Source organism: Poecilia formosa, unplaced genomic scaffold (assembly GCF_000485575.1).
Source record: "Poecilia formosa unplaced genomic scaffold, Poecilia_formosa-5.1.2 Scaffold780, whole genome shotgun sequence".
NCBI lineage: Eukaryota > Metazoa > Chordata > Actinopteri > Cyprinodontiformes > Poeciliidae > Poecilia > Poecilia formosa.
The window spans coordinates 35,597-46,122 of NW_006800719.1; the positions used below are offsets into that span (position 1 = coordinate 35,597).

The window sequence follows — 10,526 nt, forward strand, 5'->3', positions numbered from 1 at the left end:
TGATGTCTGATCAATGTTGAATCAATGTTGTTTTGTGGTTGAAATCTAATGAATGAAATGCTGATGTCTGATCAATGTTGAATCAATGTTGTTTTGTGGTTGAAATCTAATGAATGAAATGCTGATGTCTGATCAATGTCTGATCAATGTTGAATCAATGTTGTTTTGTGGTTGAAATCTAATGAATGAAATGCTGATGTCTGATCAACGTCTGATCAATGTTGAATCAATGTCAGCTGTTTTGCCGCACCCCTTCACCTCCTCTCCTCTTCATCAGAGCTCTGGGTCAGAGCATTTTATTAGTGAGCGGGGGTTATTACATTTTAAATTAACCACTGTAAAGGATAGTGGGTGATGATTCATTTCTGTACATTTTCTTACTTTTTCGTAAGAAGTCATTTGTGTGTGACATATTGACACAAAAACATCTACAACTTACTCTAAGGAGTGGAGCGGTCCACCCCCACATTTACATGAGTGGGATGTCCCAAACACACAGCCACTTCGCTGTTGGTTTGTTGGTAAAAGATGTTAATTCAATGTTGAATTGCCATCATGTGCAATCTGGGTACAGAACAGAATCACAACTCAGTGGTGTCAACACATAGTGCTTAAGTTAAAATGTGATTCACCCTCACCTAAAAGGGGTTGTGCTGTGGTGGCGAAGGGGTTAACCTGTTGTTCACAGGTTGTCATTCACAATGACAGGGGTGTCAAACTCCAGTCCTCAAGGGCCGCTGTCCTGCAGTGTTTAGATGTGCCACAGGTAAAAAACAGTGGAATGAAATGGCTTAATTACCTCCTCCCTGTGTAGATCGGTTCTCCTGATGACCTAATTATTCTTTTCAGGTGTGGTGCAGCAGAGGCACATCTAAAAGTTGCAGGACAGAGGCCCTTGAGGACTGGAGTTTGACACCTCTGTCATGAGAGGACCCAAATTTGGGTCCTCTCGTGAATAACAGGTTAAGCACAACCCACAATGGAGGCCTTAGTGCTCAACGTAGCTGTCACAGGTTTGATTCCCGACCTTTGCTGCATGTCTTCCCCCTTCTCTCATTACCCACTTTCCTGTCAATTAACTATTGAATAACAGCCACTAGAGCCAAAAAAATCTTTTAAAAATGAAAAATCCTCACTTAATATTAAAGTTGTTTCACCCGATTGAGGGGTAGATGGGGCCAGGTAAGGGGTGGGTGGTGGGGGGAAAGGGGTGTGTGTGTGTGTGTCTTTGGCGTGTGGAGGGAAGGGGGTTGGGTGTTTGAATGACAGGTGGTGGAGGGGTGCAAAAAACACCTTACATTGATTGAACATTTAGATTACTAGTTCTTCCCCAAACCTTATCCTCAAACCTTTGCTGACCTGCGTGTTTTCAGTTCAGCAAAACCCTGTTAATCAGATGTCAATTAAAATCATGTTCTGAATTAGGGAAATGCCTAAAACTTGCAGGGCAGTGTGCAAGTTTTAGGCACACTGCCCTGCAATTCTGCAACACTGGATTCGATGTTGGCATTTCAATCAATGGATGTTAATTGGCTAGAATTGAATGGTTGTTTGATGGTTGATCCAGCTTCTGTCTGGATCAACCATAAATTCAACCTTTGTGATCATAATCAAACATTGAATTAACATCTTTTTGCAAACAAGCCAACAGTAAAGCAGCTGTGTGTTTTGGACATCCCACTCATGTAAATGGTGGGGGTGGACCGCTCCACTCCTTGTAGTAAGTTGCAGATGTTTTGGTGTCAATATATCACAGACAAACAGTAAGAATTTTTATTAACAAGTCAAAAAATGTAGAGAAAGGAATCACCACCGACTATCCTCTACAGTGGTTAATTTAAATGTGAGAACCCCCGCTCAGTAATAAAATGCTCTGACCCAGAGCTCTGATGAGGAGGAGAGGAGGGGAAGGGGTGCAGCAAAACAGCTGACATTGATTCAACATTGATCAGATGTTGATCAGACATCGGCATTTCAGTCATTAGATTTCAACCACAAAACAACATTGATTCAATGACACAGTGTCAACGGTTTGATTGGATGGTTGTTTGATGGTTGATCCACCGTCATTTGTCGACTTCAACCAAAAATCAACGATTCTATTTTTCAACGTTGATTTAACATCGTGTGCTATCTGGGTTGTCATGGAGAAAATAATGTTTGTGCTAAAATCTGCAGTAGTTATTAGCCACAGCTAACTGTAAAGTCCACCTCACTTACCACTAAGAATCTTAGCTAAGCTAATGCTAAACACATAATAAAATTAGCAGAAGCTAATGCTAACAGTAACATGAAAGTGTCTCTTCTTCTCCTGCTGATGATGGTGTGAGAATCGCTAACTGTCCTCCATCGTCACTGCCAAGCAGTTTGAACAGGAGGAACAAAGAGGAAAACATCCGAAGAGACACAAACTTCACCCGACGCGCGAAGCTCAACAACGGCCATCTTGATGGCCATCATCCGGAAATTTCAGTGGCTGATGGGAAAATTGAAAAACATCCGACCTGATTCCGCTGTTGGTTCTGGAATCGGCCCGGTCGGCTGGTGGGGCGTGGTTCTGACTCGGCTCTATCTGTTATCTGGCTGTGAGCCTCTCTGGATCAGAACCAGCGGAAAAAGCATGTGGCTGCCAGCGGCGGCAGTTAAACAGTTTGGTTTAATTTCATGATTTTAAGTTGGTGTAGATAAAGTGATGCAAAATATTTTATGTTTATTATAAGTTGTGCAGAGGTTACCGGAGTGGAACCAATGTTTAACTTGTTGTTCCATTTAGGCACATATTTTTAGTTGCATGCTTTATTTTTTCTTAATTGATGGAGAGGTTTGGTGAGACACCGAGGCTCGTGTAGCTGGGCTGCAACAAGAGGCTACATGGAGTTTCTGTCTTAACCCTTTCAGGTTGAAGCGGCCGAGGAGGTTCACATTTTCGTATTTTAGTTTGTTTGTAAATAGAAGAATGTTTTTTTGAAGAATTTGTCGAGTTTGTTAGCCACGTGTTTTAAAGGTGACATGATGAGTCTGTTTTTTGTAAGTCAAGCCACTTTATTGTAAATGTTTTGCTGTAGTAGCTGTGTATTCTCTATGTGAAAGTCTTTCTGTAAAATGTAATTCAGTGATTTTTGAGAATAGGGACAAAACAGGTCCTATGGATAAAGCACAAAATTTGAATAAAATATACACAAAATATATTTTTTTCAAATATCTGACTAAACTAGTCTGGGTCATATGAGCACAACAACGTATGTTTTCCTGGTATTTGCTGAATATTTTCATTTTAAACATTGTAGTCGGTGGATGATGCCTGTAAAATCCCTTGTCCAGGAGCAGAACTCAACACATTATAATAGTTTAAAACAATTAAAGAAATACTATAATTATATATTATGACAATTAAGTATAAGTAGTCATATAAATAATTATAAAAGTATCAATAAAAATTGAATTAAAAATCATTTTTATATATTTTCCAACTCCATTGAAATTTGTCCCTAGTTTTTGTCAACACCGTCAGAAAAGAATGTAAAAAAAAAATCAGGCATTATTGGGGGGCACCAGAACTTCTGAGGACCCCATGACCACTTCCTTTCTCTTCCTTTGCTAAGAGGCTAGTTAGCTCTGGTTAGCTTATGTTATTCTTTAGTTTTTTCTTCTGTTTTATTCCTAAGCTGCTCGTCACAACCATGATGTGTCATCTCCATAACTGACAATTTACAAAACTTTGATGAAATTGTGTGAAATAAAAGCTTAATTTTGGTTTGTTGTAAAGATTTCACGGCCCTGATGAGCTACAATATGGCCTCCTTCAGAATAGCGTCATATATAATTAAATATGGAGGCGTCGGAGCTCGGCTCAAGATGGCGGAGTGAGGAGACGCTCTCTACCGAGATCTGCACAAAAATTCATAAAACGCGGTAAAGCCCTGACTATATGAACAATAGCACTATTGATTTTCTACAAGACAACATACATAGCAGTTATAACAGAATGCCGAACCAGAAAGGAGCGAAAAGAGGTCTAGAAACATCCAAGTCCAGGCCTGCGTCTGAGACGGCTAACGAGGCTAACGAGGCTAATGAGGCTAACGCTACAACCGGTAACGCGTTATTTGATAACTGCCACAACTACGCAGCTGCCCCCTTAACTTTGACATTGAATGAGGAGGAAATTGCCGACTTTCCTGCCCTACCTGTTACTCCTCTGAAATCGCCAGCACCGAAGAAGGTGATGTATGAACGCAGCAACCCGGAGCCTTCTGCTACAAATGAGATCATATCCAGTCTGTCTGCGCTGATAAACGCCCGTTCTGACAACCTAGAGAGCATGGTGGAGGAGAACACGCTAAAGACTGAGGGTCTCAAAAAGACTTGACTTTATATGCGCTGAAATGAATGATGTGAAGGTGAAAGTGAATGACCTGGAAAAAAGAGTTACAAGAGAAGAAGGTCGGGTGGATAACTACCAGCAGAGGCTTGCTGAGTTGGAAAGATATTCCAGGAGGTGGCATCTCAAACTACAAGGAGCTGAAGAAACAGAGAAAGAAGACATACGAAGAAAAGTGATAGAAATCTGCCAGTCAGTTTACCAGAACATAAACACAAGCTGCCCGATGCCATCAACACTGTGCACCGTCTTGGAGCCAAACGTACAGGTAGCACCAAACCTAGAGGGATCATCATTCAGTTCACCTCCAGAGTCCTCAGGGATGCATCATGGAAAGCAGCCAAGACATCTTCGTACCTGAAGGACAACCAACTGAGATTCACTGAGGACCTGAACAAGGATGACAGAGAACGACGCAATAAACTTTGGCCCTTGATAGACAAAGCCCACAAGGAAGGTAAACCAGGTTACTTCGTTGGAGGTCGTGGCTTTATCAGCGGATTAGAAGTCTTCCCTCCTTCATACTCAACGAATCCTTAGAAATGATAATTTCACCTTTTCATTTACACGCTGAGCTTGGTCTACACTTTGCTTTCACTTCTAGTTCCTTTTAAACATTATATATTCTCCTCTAGTCAATATATAATTTAGTTATGAAGACTTACCTTGTTCTTGTTGCAAGATCCTAATATACTATAGTTAAACCAAAATAGATAGCAAAGTGCTACATTTCCTTTGTTTCTCTTGTATTGTAATTATTTAGTCAGGCTTCTTACCGCTTTACTACTTAAAGCGTGCAGCTGTCGGTCCCCTTTCTTTGTGAACACAACTTTATCTTTAAAAGTTTAGATCTTGTTCTTTATTCTTTGTTATTCTTTCTAAATAACTTTGTCCGTTTCATTTGTATCTCTCAATGTCAGGGGGTTGAGACAAACAGGCAAACGCAAAGCATTATTCTTATTTGCCAAACAATTTAAAACAGATTTTTGTTTTTTTCAAGAGAGTCGTTCTACATCTTCTGACGGTAATTTCTGGAAATCCCAGTGGGGAAATGAAATGTGGTTTTCTCACGGATCTGAGCGCTCCGCTGGTGTCGCCACACTTAAAAATAATTTTTCTGGATCTATATTACATACTGATTGCGACGCTCTAGGTCACTACATCTGCTCAGTAATCGAATGCCTTAACAATACCTTTATTGTAGTTAATATATACGGTTATAATAATATAACAGAAAACAACAAACTATTCGAATCATTAGAAGACAGAATTGCTTTTTGGCTTTCCAAATAATCATTTTAATTGGTGGGGACTTTAACATTACCTTAGACAATACGATCGACAGATGGCCTCCTCAGCAGCAGACCTCATCAGTGCCAATTTAAAACATTTTATGGAGAAATTTAATGTTGTAGATATATGGAGAGAAAAATTCCCAGATGACAAAATCTTTACATGGAGCAATAAAATAGGTTCCAGACAATCCTGGGTAGATTTTTGGCTTATTTCCAAATGTATTAATAAACACAACATTGCTGTTAACATACTTGCCACCCCTCTTACTGATCATAGAGCTATTCGCATTAGCATCCAAATTTATACTCCTGATAATACATCTTACAAATGTGCTTACTGGAAACTATTTAATGCTGAAGCATTAAATAGTTAAAGCTCATATTAATAAATTAATGATATATTATTGGAATAAGGGTAAAAGGAATGGTCTTTCTGCAACAATTGGGAACTTTTCAAATTTGAAATTGGCAAATTTTTAAGACATTATGGAAGTCAGATTTCTAAATTAAAGAAAGCTGAAGAGGAAGAAGTCATAAGCAAGATCACCTCCTATTACCTAAAATGCCCAGAAGAAGTTTCAGAGGAAGATAAATTAAATTTAATAGAAAATCAGAACAAACTGGATGCCTTGTACAAACACAAGGCTGAAGGCGCCTTCGTCAGATCCAGGAAACGATGGCTGGAAGAAGGAGAACAAAATTCTGCTCACTTTTTTAGGCTTGAAAAATACAGATCAAAAATAAACTAAATATCAATGACATTATCTCAAACAATCCTAAAGAAATTGCATCTTTTTGTGCCAAATTTTACTCTAATTTATACAGCTCAAAATATAATAAAGAGATTTCAGTATCATTTCTTAACAATATTAAAAATTTACAAACTATTGATGTAGAAGATAGAAACTACTGTGACAGCCCATTTACCGTGGAGGAAATTTCTAAGTGCATCAATGCACTGAAGGCCAATAAATCCCCCGGCACAGATGGTTTATCTGCTGAGTTTTATCAATCGTTCTCTAATCATATAGCTCCATTTCTCTTACAGGTATTTCTAGAAAGTATAGAGAACAACACTCTGACTCAAGGCCTAATAACATTCCAAAACCAAACAAAGACCCACTCTTTGATAATTGGAGACCTATAAGTCTACTCAATAATGATTATAAAATTATGGCTTCAATACTTGCTTACAGAGTTAAAGAGGTTTTGGACACAGTTATTGATGAGACACAATCAGGCTTTATGAGGAACAAACACTAACAACATTAGACTTGTTCTAGACTTACTTGATTATTCATATTTGGTGCCTGATGAAAGTTTTATTCTTTTCCTGGATTTCTATAAGGCCTTTGACACAATTGAACATCAATTCATTTTTCAATCTTTAAAAAAATTTGGTTTTGGCCGTTTTTTGTAACACAGTCAAAACATTATACTCCAATTGCAATAGTGCGATTAAATTGGCAAACGGCTCCACCCCTAGATTTGACCTAAAACGTGGCATTCGTCAAGGATTCCCGTTTCACCATATTTATTCTTACTTTGCTCTCAAATCCTTACAACTCATATCTCCAATAGTGCCGTACAAGGAATCAGCACAGCTAATAAAGAGCTCATAATCAGCCAGCTGGCTGATGACACCACACTATTTTTAAGGAATGCAAACCAGATCCCTCTGGCCTTAGAGGTGATTAATACTTTTTCCAAGGCCTCCGGCTTATTTTTACATTTAAAAAAATGTGAATTGCTACCGATTAAGGATTGTCATGCTAATGATATTTGCAATATTCCTGTTAAACAAGAAGTTTCTTATTTAGGAATCTTAATCTCTAAAGACCAGAAGTTAAGATGCTCCTCTAATTTAATACCAGTTATACAGAAAACCAAAAATAAACTGAACCAGTGGCTTCAGAAGGATTTATCTCTAAGAGGAAGAGTATTGATTACTAAAGCTGAAGGATTATCCCGACTGACTTATGCTGCTCTCCCCTTACATTTAGACAACAAAATCTGTAGAGACATTGATCGTATGCTGCTTAATGTTATATGGAAAAATCGTACTCACTATATCAAAAAAACTGTTATTATGAATAATTATGAATCAGGTGGACTTAACTTTCTGGATTTCTCTACCCAAATAACACATTTAAAACTAAATGGGCTAAACACTTCCTTAAGAATCCAGCCTCTATCTACCTTATACCGGAACACATTTTCTCGCGCTTTGGTGGCTTCAACTTCATTTTACATTGTAATTACAGTGTTGAGAAACTTCCTGTAAAACTCTCATCTTTCCATAAGCAGGTGCTCTTAGCAAGGACGCTCATATATAAACATAACTTCTCACCTCACAAATACCTCATGTGGAACAACAGAGATATTTTGTTTAAAAATAGGTCACTCTATCTTGAAACTTGGGTTCAAAATGGAATTTCACTGGTGGCTCAGCTGATTAATAAAGGAGGACGATTAATCAATTACAATGAATTCTGCTCGATATATAATTTTCCAGTTGGTATCCAGGAATTCTCCATGGTGGTTAATGCTGTACCTTTGGGCACCTTAATGTTGTTTAAAAGCACTAATTATACTCTGTCTGTTCCACCTGGTATCCCTGATCCAGCCGAATCATCTGTGGGAAAAATCTGTTTTTCACTGGAGTTTAGGAAAAGCAATGAGAGAATAGGCAGGTTGTTCCAAGAACTTATTGTTTCTCGTCCAGCTATAACATTTTACTGGAGCTGTTATATCCCAGATATTCACTGGAAAACAGTTTGGATGATCCCCCATAAATATTTCATTGTAAACAAGGTGAAGGAAGTGTCATTTAAAATTCTCCATAAAATTTACTCTGCTAAACACTATATGGTAAAATTTAAAAGCGACATAAACACTAATTGCAGTTTCTGTGAGGGCCATCCAGAAACTGTGACACATCTCTTTTGGCTCTGCCCTTTTATACAAAGGTTTTGGTCAGAATTTAGCAGGTTTATTAATGACCATATTTTAAAGAATTTTTCCTTATGCTGGGAAAATGTTTTATTTTGTTTCTATAGATTTCATAGATATTATGCCAATCATTTCTTTGTAATAAACTTACTAATACTCTTTGCTAAATTTTATATTCATAAATGCTAATTTGCTAATAAAACACCTTGTTTCTCTTTTTTCATTAAAGATATGGGTCTATATATCAAATCAATAACAGACTCTACAAATGAAAAGGCTCAAAGGACAATCTCAATATGTTCGTCTGCAGGTTCTTATCTAATCACCCCTGGCTGTGCTGCTTGGCTGTTGTGTTGTATACTTCATTATGTTGTTTTGATGTATACTAATTTCATTTAAATAAAGTTCTTTGAAAAAAAAAAAAAATAACATATAAGTTGAGGTAGTTTGGCTTTTTGTCAACTCCGTCAGAGTTTTTGTGACTCTTTCAGTGAAATTGTTGTCAAATCTCACTTAAATGTGCAATTAATTCATTTTAATGTATTTTACATGAATTGCATTACTTCACATGTATCAAGTATTTTATTATACTCACTAGTTTGTCACCACCTTCAGCTCTGTGTCAACTCCGTCAGATGGCCTTTTTGTTGTTTTTGGTTTTAAATATTTATTTTGTTTCTTGAGAAGCATTTGTCTGTAAAATGAGTAAAAATATCGCTAATAGGGTCATTAAAAATTATTTTTTATTTATTTTTGTCAGATGGTGATGACAAAGTTCTGGGTCAGGTCCATTAAAAATGTAATTTAAAAAAAAATTGCCACTGGGAGCCTGTACCTTAGCATCTTTACATTTCCTAAACATTATTTGTCATATTTGCATCCATATGGTTGAGAAATAATATTAAAAATAATATGGGAAAATTAAAACCCATTTTGTTCCTATTCTCAAGAATCACTGATTTTATGTTTTTGTTCAGTTCTCAAGGCAGCTATTAAATGCCAGTAACTGCCTTGTGTCTGTTTTCTGCCTGGAGGGAGTTAAAGAGCCTCACGATTCAGGACTGCTGATTGGTGCAGGACCCGGATCCTCCAGAACCTCCTCGGACCGGGCCACAGCTTCTCTTTCAGCTTCTTCTTCCTGTGAACCCAAACGGGCCGTCAGTCGGTTCTCAGAACCGGGTTTCCAGAAGAACCAGAAGTGGAACCCCACCAACCCAATGCTGGGTCTCTCTGGCCTGCAGAACCAGAACCAGAGCCAGACGGTTCTGCTGCATCATGTCTCTGTTTCAGCAGATTTTACTGCCCAGCATGCTGGGAGAACGGTTTCTTTAACTAGGCCGTTTTATTGCTCCTTGCAGCTCAATGAACTTCTTCCCTGAAGTGGGATAAAACCAAACTGGCCGGTTCTGATGGCTGATTGGCTGAACCAGGAACTGACTTCCTGTTGCTCTAACTGCGGAGGAATCGTTCCTTCAGATCCAGGTGGAACGTTTGGATCTGACCTCTGACCTCTGACTCTCCCCAGACGCTTTAAATGAGCCAAACAGAATCTTTGGACAGACGGCGCTGACCCGATAACGGCCCTTTATCCGTCTGCAGGGGCAAATGGACCAGAACTGACAACTGAACAAAGAGATCCAGTCATGGATTGACTGGACCTGATCAGCAGAACCGGTGTTCTGACCATCTGTCACACCGTAAATCCAGCCTACCTTATGGTGTCACCAACACGGCCCGGTGGCCCGGTGGGACCCGGTCAGTCAGCGGAGCAGGTTCTGAAAATAGCCACTGTCATCAGGGAGCACTGCGCTACGCACAAGACGTTTCGACAAAATATCTTTTTTCTCTCTAATTTAATAGTTAGATAATAAAACATAGAATAATTATTCTTTTCTTCT

The 10,526-nt window shown here is 38.5% G+C and overlaps 2 long non-coding RNA genes across 2 annotated transcripts in view; one reads left to right on the forward strand and one right to left on the reverse strand.

Annotated features, from left to right (window-relative positions):
* Positions 1 to 2,883, reverse strand: part of LOC107834811 (uncharacterized) — a 12,974-nt gene extending 10,091 nt beyond the window's left edge. Inside the window, exons 1-2 of the long non-coding RNA XR_001660637.1 lie at positions 2,872 to 2,883; positions 2,212 to 2,222 (exon numbers count right to left, since the gene is read on the reverse strand). This is a non-coding gene — a long non-coding RNA (uncharacterized LOC107834811). The remainder of the gene's footprint in view (positions 1 to 2,211; positions 2,223 to 2,871) is intronic.
* Positions 2,884 to 3,685: 802 nt separating this feature from the next.
* LOC107834812 (uncharacterized) lies at positions 3,686 to 9,064 on the forward strand. The gene is made up of 2 exons (XR_001660638.1): positions 3,686 to 4,448; positions 4,499 to 9,064. It is a non-coding gene; the product is annotated as an uncharacterized LOC107834812 (long non-coding RNA).
* The last annotated feature ends 1,462 nt before the right edge of the window (positions 9,065 to 10,526 follow it).